We start from the raw sequence: 13551 nt of genomic DNA, 5'->3' as shown, positions 1-13551 counted from the left end.
AACACAGCATCAACTGGGACCAAATCCAATATCTGATATTCTTGTAGGAAGAGGAGAGTCTGGACCCAGATACCAGGGAGACTGGGGGATACCGGATATGTGAGGTTGGAGCCAGGGCGGGATGCCCATATGGGAACCACAGATCGTGGGCAGCAATAGGAGAGTGGGCAAGGGCTGGGAGAGTTGGGGAGACAGTCCCCTTGAAACCTGGGAGGGGTTATGGCACTGGGACAGCCCAACACCTACTGTGTTGAGCCTCTGGAGCTCAACGGAAGACACTTCCTCTGTTGTCGGCCACCCAGTTAACAGAGTTTGGTTGCAGCAGCCTAGGACCCAGCTGAAGGTCTGAGCATGTTGGCCATGCAGGTTGGATCTGGACCACAGACACCCTCATCAGAGATTGTAGGGTCTCAGCCCTGAGGCAAGACAGGCACTAAGTCAGGCCAGGTGGGGAAACGGATAGGCACACACTCTGGGGGCTGGTGCCTGTGTTACTGGGAGCACTTCTGATCGCAATTCCCTGATCTGCTGCCAACACAGGCTACAGAGGAGCGTACAGAAACACAGACCACGGATCTGCCCCACTCAGTGGGCCCAGGCCAACACCACACCCAGCAGCCTCGTGCCATACCCAATGAGTCTCGAAGCGGCCCCCTCTTCCCATCCTGAGAGCTCTTCCCTTCCTCATGTGCCAATAGCTCCCTACTGTCACTGGCAATATCTACTCTGTGAGATGTCAACATCCGTGGGTACTGTTCTCTCATCCCAGGACAGTGTGGTCCCACACACCCTGGTGAAATGGGCCACCTGGAGGCTGGACCTGGAGGTTGTTGAGGCTGAATGGCAGCGGTGGTCCTCTGGCACTTAATATTATTTAAGTTAATAAAAAAAAAAACAAAAACAAAAACAAAAAACGGGTCTTGGTGCTCAAAAATGTTTGATTTGCATATTCTCATCCCCTAACCCCAATATTTTCATTATTTCCTCACATATGAAATCTTACTAGCATAAAGGTAATTTCGTATTAAACAAAGTGGATTGAAATAACATTGGTAAAAATAATCAATCACCATACTTTCAATTTTTGTTCTGCTTTCCTATTAGAAACCACTTGGATACAAGAGAACAGAGGACAGACTCATGGAAATGCTTGAAATGACAAGAAGCTCCCACTCAAGCTCAGCATTCAGTCCTGGACAGGGTAAGACCAGGCCACTTTGACATCTGTGCCAAAGAGTCTACCAACAGAATCCTCTGACTGATCCCTGACTGAGCCATAGGAACTGGCTAGAAAAGCCTTCACATCCTCAATACATTCTTCACGTCAGAATACTTGACAACCATTGATATCCATCTCTCGTTAACTTGCTCCCCAGCCAACCATTCTTCAACAAATTCAAAGGAGTAACTCATGCAAGCACACAGAAAGGGGTGTTCACTACACACATCCATGTGCGAAAAAGACAACTGGTATTTCTTGTTTGGGCTATTTCAAATGAAATCCCTTCTGCATGACCTCCACAAACCAAAGGAAAATATTTGTGAAATTCCCACGTAGAAGACAAGATACACTTGCCAAGGAGGCAGTGGCAAGAATTTTGACACTCCAAATGTAGAGTGTGTGTTTAGGAAGCAGTCACAGTTTCCATGAGAGAGTCCCATGAAATCAATTAGGAAGATCCATGCTCTAGCCCTACCATGCAAGTGATGTGACTTGAAAGAGTCACTTAGTCTTAGTAACCATCATCACTAACAACTAAGTCAATGAATAAAGGTCCTCAGGTGCCAAGCTACAAAATGTGGGATGAGCATGGATGAGGATGGGTGGGAGAAGTCTCCAACTCTAACACAATTAGGGAAGGATGTGCTGACCTCAAGTGGCTGGGGGGCTGGGATCCTGCCACAGAGGGGGATTCCAAACCTCACATCCCCTGACCCAGGCCAGAAGACCAGGTAGAGTCCAAGGACCCTGGGGTGGCCCAATGGCAATAAAGGTCAAAAGGAACTAGGGATCTGCCTGGTCCCTCAATCCCCTACTCTGAGCAGGGCTGCATGACGAGGCCAGAGGCCATCCACAGCAATCTGCCTTTACAGGAAAACAGGGACTGCAGGCTGCCTCTGGCTCACTGAATCAGGGTGGTGTTTTCATAAAGCAAGACCACTTCCTCACATTTGACCAGCAGCTCATGTGTTGACAGCACAATGACTGACTTGACTCAGGCCCTGATGAATGAAATAGAAAATTCATAGCAAACCCATCTTTAGCTCTTCCACATCATCAGGGGCTCTGATTCAATTCCGTCCAGAAAGGTGTCTGAAATGATTTCTAAACATGCTGGGGACTCACCTCTGTGTGGAACTTTTCAGGAAAAAGGGGATCAAATCTCATGAAGCAACTCTTCTCTCTTCTAGCCCATGGGCAATGCAAGGAACCTGCATGATACCAGAGGCTCACTTCTCTCTTCTCATGTCTTCTGGAAAGGATTCGTTAATGCTTCCTGCAAGGTGAAGCAGAAGCCTGCATCCCCAGCTGCACAGAAGTGTTTTAGGGCAGTGTCTCCCTTAAAACCCAAAAATAAAAAAAACAGGTCATTCAACAGGCACATGGATTCGAGTACATGTTCAATGATCCCTCCTCCCTGGAGCCTTCCACATGCCCATCTTCCACATTCACAGAGCAATGCTTGGCCATTCTCAAGACCAGGAGACCATGATGCTCATCACCAGGAAGTCAATAAGGAACATGAAGAGAGCAGCATGGATTGCAGAAGGTGGCACATCAAGGATCTTCAGCTCTGCTGCTAGAACACAAGAGCTTAACTTCAGTATTGACTTTTTGCCAACTACCAAGTACGATAGCAGTGTCAAGCCCAATATGCAGATATGCAAGTAGTAGGTGACACCCCGCATCCATTCACAAAAGTGGGCAACATCTGCATCAGAACAAGGAAGTATCTTACCCTTACTCATAAAAATCATCAGAAACAAAATAAAATGGATGCAAGACTTCTCATTTCACTATTAGGTAGCTGTTGGAATTCCCTATTAAATAATACCTCCTCCAAAATAAAAAGTATCTCAGACATGTGTCAACTATTCAATGGATGACATTTTAAAAACTATGGACTTTACTTAATATTTATGTATGCTATATCCCTGCCTAAGGCTCTATGAGAAAGGAGCACATAGAATTGGATCTTTGAAAATCTCACATTTGCTGATAAATATTACTGCTGATCTCAGGCATGGCGAAGTGAAAAGTGGGACTTTGGATATTCCAAGAATGCTATGTTGTGGGATTGGTGTCCCTGATTCATACATAGCATATGGTTTCTATGAAATCCAGTGAGGGAGCAGGAGTAACGAAGCTGATTGCACAGATGACCTCAGGGAATACTGACAGATAGGCCAAATGAAAAATATGCTCCAGCTAACCATTGGTATTTGGGCTTCTGATCCCAGTCCTGTTTTTAAAAAAGGTGCAGACAGGCAGTGTTCATTAAAAACTGTCTACCATGTAAAAGTGGGTAATTTAAATGGCATCTAGTTACACATCTGATAGAATGGTCTGGCAACATATGAATTTCATTCTAACAACAACAACAACAACAAAACATAGAAAATGAGACATAAAGATAAAACCTTGTCTTCACCAGGATGCCTAAAAATAGGTTTTATTTGGCTCATGCAAATAAATATCTTTCAATAGAATTTCTGATTTCTGAATGAATCCATTCAACTTCATACTGCACAGATCACAAGGTTTTCTTTACAGAATATTCTCTTCTTCTTCTTAAAGCCTCACATAGAAAATGTCTCACAGGACATAGGAGGGGAATGACCCAAAGGATGAGATAATGGCTGGAACCGTTCTCAAATGTGCCCATGTAGCCTAAAGTTTGAAGGCATCTAATTGTACTCTAAAACAATTATGAACCTATTCGATCCATTATTAATAAATATCACCACTTTACCACTTGAACCAAATCACAGAAAATTGGAAACAGATGATCATTGGCTTTGATACCTTTACTTCTGTTTCATTACTCAGAGTCGATCAACTCTATACTTCAAGTGACACAGATTTATTACAGAATGCCTAAGATCCTAAGGATCTATTTTAGCTCAGCCCATGGTATTGCTTCATTATTTTATTATTTTGTAAGTAATAAAATATAACTTCATGTTGGATGATATATTCAAGCCATGAATATATCATCCAACATTGTTCTTCCCAAAATATTAGCCCAATTTCTGCGCGCGCTCACTTACTGTTCAGGAATTTTACTAATTGTTTGAAGGTTCTAGAGGACCTGTTAGACTCCTAATGGACAAACCATACAACATACTCCAGAGAATGGAGGAGTGCCATAAGAAGAAAATAAGGTCAGCCTACAGCAATGGGCAGCTGCCTGCCCTCGGCTGGGAGGAGCCCTGGCCATGGCACCAGGGCTGCTGGGCAGCAGAAGCCTCCACAGCCCTGCAGGGAGCCTGGAGCACAGCTCTGCCTAACCATGCTCAGCCCTGGACAGATGCACATGAGTTCCCATCACAGGCTCGAGTGTGACAGTCCCAGGTGCATGCCTGTCATGCCAGCCACCAGGGAGGCTGAGGCAAGAGGAACGTTTGAGGTCAGCCTTGGCAACTTAGACCCCGAGGCAAAGGGGAAATACTTTTACAGGGGTCTCTGAGGGTGTAGCTCAGGTAGGTCACTTGCCTCACAGGCTCAAGGCCCTGGGTTCAATCCCCAGAACCCACGTACACACAAAAAGTGAACTTGGAATATTGTTTAAAATGATGGGTCAGGTACACACAAGGACTTCAATATGACCTCTCAGAGGAGCTCAATTTGAGATCAGACTGAACAAAAGACCACCTGGACCATTGACTCAGTGTCTGAAACCCTCTGTGAGCATGGGAAGCACTGCTGGCAAGACACCAGAGGGCCAAAGCACTTGTGCCCCCTGCAGGGGCGTCTCTTGTCTACCGCCAAAGACTGTTCCCCTCCTGGGGCAGCTGAGAGCAAGCTGGGCCTTGGAGCAAGGACTAGTGCTTTAGATATAGACTATGCAAGCAAGGGGCAATGTCTTTAATAAAACTAAAATTAAAAAGTCACATTGAAAAAATTTTAAAAAGAAGAAAATAAGGTCAAGTAGAGGAAGCCCATTTTCACAGGAAAAAATCCCCCAGTGAAAAGCATCAGAATAGATACCAAGAAAAATACCAACAAAAACAGTGTGCTCCCACTATGTATCTACTCAACATGCAAAAGTTAGAAAGCTAGATAATACAATCCTGGCCACAGGTAGAGCTATGCAGAAGAGCCACCTGGCAGTGCTTAGTCAAAGAAGTAAACATGCACACTTTGACCTAGAAATTCCACCTGTGTGTAAACCAGGCGGTGCTTAAGCAGTTTCACAAGGGGACATGCACAGGGAAATTTATCCTCAGGTTCTTATAGAGTTGTCTGTGCTTACAGGGAGTTGATGGTTGTCAAGATGCCCACAGCTGCGAAAGTCAAAAGCTAAAAAAATAATAGATGCCAACCTGGATATATTAATAATCCCGTATCTATGATCACCTTCATAAGGTAGCTTCCCAACTTCTGTGTGGAAGTGTGTTTCTCCTTGGCCCTTACACTGTTGTGGAGACCACTAGGAGTTCAGCTTTGTGCAGGATCATCTGACCTGGACTTTTGGCAAGACCTGTACAGCCCTCACACATGCTCAGATGCTACAGGACTTTTCAGACCAGTCCAGACAACAGTAGGCATCCATTCATTGTCTGCACTCTACAGATTCCTAGATGCACGACATTCATTACCATCAAATGCAGAATTTTCATCAAAAACTAATATATATATCATTCCAATCTGAATCAAGAAAATCGGAAATATCCCCAAATCCAAAGAGTGGATCCCCATTGTGATGCTACAAGTTGAAAATTCCACAGCTGACCTCATGGGATGGTTCACAGTCAAAAGATAGCTGCATGAAAAATATTACATGACCTTCCTGCTATGTGAAAAGTGGCATGTGAAGTACACATGCATGTCTTCCTCAGACATGGGTTCATTTGCAAGACACCTTGTGCAATTGAAAATACTCCAAAAGGGGAGAAATCAGAACCATGTCTCCAAAGTATTTCAGCACAGACCAACTCCATCTGTCTATCTATCTCTCAGTGAGTGTGTGTGCTCTTGTGTGTGTTTGTGTGTCTTTGTTTGTGTTTGTACCATCACAGCTGATACTTCATTGCCCCCATTGGAAAACTGACTCAGATAATGCCATCTGCCAAACTCCTAAAAACCAAAGTTCTTGCTGATAGAATGAAACATTCCTTCCTGTTGGTTTGGATGTGTCCTTTAGGAATCACTGCTACATTTAGTATACTCAAATCATCACAGTAGATCAGGTAACAAAAACATATATATTTTAAAATAATAATAATATATTAATGGAAACAACAAATACAGGATAGAGTAACAACTGTGTTACTAAACAAGGTCAAGGACAATGGCAAACTATAGATTCAAACTTTGAAGAAAATAGTAATCAATGTAAATATTCCTGGGCTGCCTCAGCCCCGCCCAGGCACACAGCAACAGAATGGTTTTGCAAGCATCCTCAGGAGGGAAGGAGCCTTCTTTGCAGGACGAGAGGGAGGTTGAGGCTCGATCCACCCATCATTCTTTTGGGAGAGGCTCCTTTTCCTCAGCACAAAGTTGGATTTTTTGTGAGGATTCTTGGCATCAAATACGTTGGCCTCTGCTGGAATCCTCAGCTCTGGGGAGAGAGGGGTGTACAAAAAGAAGGTGGCACTCAGGAGGTGCTCCCTAGGACACGCCAACATCTGAGAGCCTGTGCCAGAAAAGGCCAGAGCCACACACCTGAGAGCTCTCCAATTCAGCACCAATACCAACAAAGACAGCCTCCACAGTCCTCCCTGAGGAAGAACTAGGCAGAGCACTTCAACAGACCTAATGTCTGTTCCTACCGAAGGCTTTGGACTCCAGAATATCTCAGGTCCTCTTGCATCTGCCAAAGCACACCACTAGGGTTTGCATCTGAAATCTCCCACAAAAGGCTCCTGTGCCGAAGATTCAGTCCCCACATGAGCCATCTTCATAGGTGGGTTTGGAGGGAAGCATTGGATGGTGAGTGCTCTGATGTCAACATGAAATTCTCATTCAAGATGAATACACTACTGGGGGGTGTGAGGGACTGGAAGAAAGGTTAAGCATGGTTGGAGTAAGACCTAAACAGGGTTGTGCCCTGGGCAACAGTACCTTGTTCCTGTTGGCTCCACTGAATCCTCATTCTCCAAGGAGAGGTCCTCCCTCTCCATCTTTCTCTCTCTCCCTCTCTGCCAGCCTCGTTCTCTCTCTCCCAGTCTATGCCTTTGTGGCAAGGGCTGAGGAGCTCTCCACTGCCACACACTAGAGCTTTATGGACAGCCTCAGTGCACAACCAAAGAGAAAGCTATGAAACCCAGAGAAAAAAGGCCTAGGATTCCTCCTCTGAGTTATTTTCCTCAAGTATGGCCACAGTGAGTACAGGCTGACCAGCACGGATACCACGTTAGAGCCATGCTTCTGCGTTGGTGGAGCCCGCCTCCATGTGAACCAGGCTTCTGAGAATGGAGGCCACATTCCAAATACTGCCCTACTGAGAACAATGGTTCCAAAGACCAGCAAAGGGACTGCTTCCCTCCAACATGGTGTATGGCCCAGTGGTGCCATGACCCCGAGTGGGGGAATACAACAGCCGCTTCTCCTTCCTCTGAACATGTGTTTCCTGTCGCCCTCCTCTAACCTAGAGCCTGTTCTCCATCCCTTCTGGGTTGGATGTGGAGATCTCTGCTATGAATTTCTTAGGCTACCAAGGCCCCAGACAGACTTCCTCTTCCATAGACTCTACTAACCTAACAGTAGGTTAAGATAGGAGACAAGTGATCCTAGAACTCATAGGGATGGTGGTCTTCAGGGTACATAGGCTGGGATAATGGCTGCTGTGGTGTTTGGCTCACAAAAACCAACCAACCAACCAACGAAAAAGCGCTGGCATTATTATCAGATGAGCTCTGTGGCTACGTGCTCAGGAAGCCCTCATCTGACTTTAGTTAGGGATCACAACCTGGCTATTGTGATCACTCCTTGCCTAGTGGACTCAGGTGTGTAAGACCATGGAATTTATGCAAAAACAGATGATTCAGGCTGTCTCCCAGGCTGTGTTTTCTTCCCAATTTCATCCTGTTACTGCTTGCTAGAATCCTGGCAATGCTCTGCCCAGGCAGTGGTTTTTTGGTCACACAGAAGGCTTTCAATAGTACTGCTTCAGTCCACAAAATGCCAGTTCCCTCTTTAGCCCATGCATTCCCATGTTCCTTTGAAACCACTCCTATCCCAGACCATGAAAACATACTGCTCCTGGAGAGAGGCTTTCCTCCTCACTCCTCAAAGATGTCAGCTTTGGATGCCTGTTCATGTCCAGGGGAGGGCACCTGGTGGGGAGCCGCAATATCCACCGGGGTATACCATTGGACCTCAAGACCTTCCACCAGCAGAAGTGCAGTTGGCTTTGTGCACGAACCCAACACACCTGTTGGAGTGTTCTTGGGGGTCAGAGACTACTCTTTGTTGCTACGAGTTGACCTGAGTCCACATCCTGACCCTTGCTCTCTGCTATCAGATTGTCTCACTTACTCTGACGGCGAGAGATGATTTGGCCCAGCTCATAATCCTCTGGATTCTCCTCAGTAAGGAAGTGTAGGTCGAGGGCGCTGCGGATGACGACAAGAGCCCTATCGTGGCAGGTCACCTGGAGCAGCATGGGAGACAGGCCTTCAGGAAATGGGCCTTGAAGTGACTACTCAAGGACAGTGGGCAGGGGCATTCTGGAGGCACCTCCACTCTAAATACAAGGGCAACATCCATGACCCTACTACCCGAGGCTGACCTCCTGCTCATCGTGTGGGCTCTTCCCACAGGCTACTAGCCCAATCCTTGTACATAGGACTTCCTGGGCCTGCCATTGCTCTTTGTGGAGCTGCACTCCTCTCGGAGTGAAAGGACCCCACTACCTGCATACAGATGCAATCTCATCCCACAAGTTGGGAGGAATGGGACAATAGCCTCCAAGATCCCAGGTCTGCCCGAGGATGCAGGCGGCATTGGGAATGGCCTAGGCACAAAACCTAGAGGCTTTGGTCTGGATTGCCAGGGCCAAAAACAGACCCAGGAACATGACCACACACAGGAGAGCTGAAAGATAGCCACGAGAGCTCCTGGCCTCCAGAGGCTCAGTGCTGGCTGGGATGTAGGAGGGCACCTCATCCGGCAAGGGTGGTCATTGGGTTACCTGGACATTTAGTGTGCTTGCTCCACATCCATATCGACTCTGCAGAGAGACTCTCTCAGCTCCTTGTTCAAGGAACATGGAGAACCTCACACTGCTGTCCTCCTCCATAGACGTCAGCATCCCATACAAGGGAACCTGCAACCTAGTTCCTGTCCTATTCTCATCTGTCACCCATACCTGTCCCTGCCCTTCTGGACTGCATGCTGCCACCTGACACACAGACTCCCTCAGACATGGCAGTGGACAAGCTGCTGCACTCGCTCATCTCAGCTCCAGCCCTTCACACTGACCTCTCCCTTCTTGATTCCCATCTATCCTCCTGATCATCCAGAAGCTCCAAATTCAAGAGGGCATGAGTAGTCCATGGTATTGGACCAGTGTCTGCTCCCCACCCAGGTGTAAGCACCACGGGACACCCCTGCTCCCAGGCTTACCAGAACACTCTTGGCCATCTCTGGACTTTGTGTTTCTAAGTGGACACGAATTAAGCAGGTGTCTCCCACCTGCTTGTGGGAAAGCGGCCTGGAGGACTTGCAGGTTGATTCTGAGAACTGTGGGGGATGGAACATCAGCAAACCCAGAAACAGAAAGCCACCCCAGACTGTCAGTTGGCTCTATGGGCTTCCAGCAAATATGTCCAGGTGCTGAGGCTTCTTATTTCCTCAGGTCGGAGTGGAATGGCAGCACATGCACAGCTTGAATAAGGTAGGTGTTTACCTCCTTTCCCTTGACCTGGGGGCGTTTCCTCACCATGAAATATTGCATTCCCAGATTCATGGACAGACACACGAGTGAGTGGTCAGAGACCTTGATTTCTGCAGAGCGAAGTGGAGAGAATTGTTAGGTGGCACTCAAGGATTATACCACAAAACACCCACAACCCCTGAGAGTCTCCGCCAGGCCCATCACACTTTGGTATTTTGGGGCCAAGGCCCACTTTCTCTTGGCTGTCAGTTATCCTGAGCCCACTGTGGATCATGTCTCCCCACTGTCTGATTGTCCTACTTACTCTCATCCTCAGACATCATATACAGCAGCTCAAAGATGTCCACATCCTCATGCTGCAACAAATTTTGGTCCAAGGCCCTGCGGATGAGGCTTGTCACCGTCTCCTGAAAGGTCACCTGGATCAGGGTGGGACAAATGTCATCAGAGAATGGCTTTTAGAAGAGCTACCCAGAAGACTGTGGTCAAACATTCAGGAGAAATCTCAGCTACATATACAAGGGCACAATCTTGTTATCCTGCTACCTGAGTGTGTCCTCCATATACCACCTGGGTTCTTGCAATGTGCTACTAGAACAATCCTGGTACAAATATCTGCCTGTACCTGCCATCTCCCCTCCCCCTGGGGAGCCACATTCCACTCATGTCAAAGGACCAAACTGCCTATGCACAGACACACTCTCATCTCACTGAGATGAGAGCAATGGGCCAGGGATCTGCGCACCAAGTGTGATCTGGGATGCAGGCTGCCTTTGTGGGTGCAAGAGGCAGATGCACTGAAAATTTGGGTCCTGACTGCCACGACACAAAACAGACTCAGATACAAGAGTGTGCACTTGAGTGCTTCATGATAGCTTTGAGAGGCCCTGGCCTCTGGAAGCTCGGTGCGGGTCTGGTTGTAATGATGTACTTGACTCAGCACTGGCAGTCACTGAACATGTCTCCTCTGCAGCTGGACACCTGCAGCATTAGCGTGTCTACTGCACATCCATAGAAATTCTGCCAAGAACCCCTTTAGCTCCGTATTTACATACATGCAAAGCCTAACATTCCGAAGCTTTGGCATGACCCCCCAGGTGATCCCGACCCCAAATTCCTACACCTAGTCATGCTAAGGAGGTTCTCTTCCCTGCCACCAGGAACACATCCCCTCCTACACATGTGACAAGTCACTGCCACCTCCTCTGCTCCAACTTCACTCATTGAGAATACCAAGTTCTAGGCACTGCAGCCTGCACCCTGGACATATCTCTGCCTTCATCTGTCCACAGCACTTCCGTCTGCACTTCTGGCCTGCAAAACCCACAATACACAGGCCCACTCACCACTGAAGCTGGGCATGCTGATGCTCTCCCTCCTCAGGTCAAGCCCTTAAGACGGACCTCTCTCTTCTTTATTTCCCACCATAGCCCTGGGGTTGGCTGTGTCTCCTGCCTTCCACTGTGTGGACACCCAGGAGGCAGCCCTGCTGTCGGGCTTACCGGGATGTGCTTTGTCTCCCTCAGGCTCTGTCCCTCTAGGAGGACGTGAACAACGTGGCTGTCTTCCACCTGCTCGCTGGAGTGAAGCAGTGAGGAGCTGCTACTCACAGCTGCTGGGGTCCTGGATGCCACTGCCACAGAAGGTTCCAAGAACTGTGGGGGATGACAACATCAGCAAAGCCCAGCAACTGCACCCCACCCAGCCTGGCAGTTGGCTCTGTGGGCATTCTACAACATCCATCCAGAACCTGAGGTTCTTGTCCCCTTGGAGGATGTGGAGTGGCACCAGGAGTAAAGACTGAAGAAGGTGGCTGTTTTGGGAACAAGAGATCCAGCACCTGCTGGGTGGGGATGAAATCCCAGGAGATTAACCCCATGTTGCTGCTGAAATGTAGGTTCCTCCCACAAATGACAGGCAGGAGCTCATTCCTAAGCTGGTCCTGCCTGTAAGGTTCAAGGCTCTGAACCCTGAAGGGCTCCTCCGTGTTCTGATCATTTTCACCCTGGGTTGGGACCAAGAATGGTGGGTTCAAAATGGAATTGGTGACAAACAGAAAAATGACTTGTGCCAATACACTAGAGTCAAAGCACAATGGGACAGTTCCCATCAGTACAAACACACACACACACACACACACACACACACACACACACACACACACAGTCAGAATAGGAGTCCTGGGCCATTCATCAGGGATCAGACTAGAGGGCCTGCTGGGCTCACCTGCCCTATGCTACTCACTGTTACTCTTGAGCTCCTCTGCGACAATCACCAGAGGCTCTGGCGTCTAAGATGAAGCCTCACCCAGTGTATCCACAAAAGGGCTAGTTGGCCCCCCTGAGATTCCTGGGAGCCTGAGGCTCGGCATTGTCTGCAACCACAGGAGAACATCCTTCTCCCTCCAGTGGCTCCAACCAAGTGAGCTCGGATGGCTTGGTCAGTGAAGTGGGTGCCTGGATACCAGGGTTCCATGTTCTGTTTGATCCATTGTCAAGGCAATGATGTCATTTCCTGTGCCCATACCTGAGCCTCTTTTCACATAAGACCACTTTCAACAGCCCTATGGGCTGCCGATTTCTCCTCCATGCCTACCCATCTCAGGTGCGCAGGTGTTCACCAACAACTCCCCAAACATCCCCACCAGCATCTGCCCTGCTTGGTGCCACTAGAGTTCCAGCTTGGAGCCTTCAAAAATGCATTCACAACCAGTCCTTCCCTCTCAGCAGCTTTTGGACCCTGGTCCCATCATTGTGCAACTCATGGTGTGCCCAGTCTTTTCTGGAAAGTAGGGTAGCATCTAATCTCTAGGGTTTATTGTGTCTATTGGCCCATAACACCCTCTGTTCTCTCTGAAACCAGAGATGGGACTCACAGGTGGCTAAAGCACAAATGTAGAGATGGGATAATCACAAGAAAGGGAGAGACAAAGAATGCACCCTAACTCAATCAGGCCTGTGTCCCACACAGGGACATGGCCAATGTCCGTCCCATCGTGGCTGCAGTTCCCTCTCTACACCATGGCAAGTTGGAGGGGACTGAGATGCAGAGGCTGCTCCCCTCTGCCATACAACTTCCCAAGGCTTCTCCTAAGATTTCAAAAGGGCCAAGTGTGTCTAGTGTTGGGGTCTCACAGAGACTCCGAGGTACCACAGCATCCTGCTGCCCAGAACCGGTTCACCCCTCACCTCAAGGGGGCTCAGCCTCTGGATTCATGGGAATTGAAGTGGGTACAGGTGATGGGATATCACCTCCAAGACTGAGTTATGCCAAGTCCATGACCCCTGTCTGCATCCCTGTCTCCAGCACCACTCCCCCCTCTCTCTTTCCTCCTCAGAGCAAACAAATCCATTTAGCAAGTGTGTCCTGTGATAAAGACATGACGGTCACCCATCCTCTCATTACAAAAACACTGAGGCTCAGCCAACATGGATCCTACAGGGAACACAGGCATAAACTCAGACTCCGATCCTCCCAGCCGAGCCTC

The sequence above is a fragment of the Urocitellus parryii genome, chromosome Y (assembly GCF_045843805.1).
Source record: "Urocitellus parryii isolate mUroPar1 chromosome Y, mUroPar1.hap1, whole genome shotgun sequence".
NCBI classification, from domain to species: Eukaryota; Metazoa; Chordata; class Mammalia; order Rodentia; family Sciuridae; genus Urocitellus; species Urocitellus parryii.
This window is presented reverse-complemented; position numbering follows the sequence as displayed.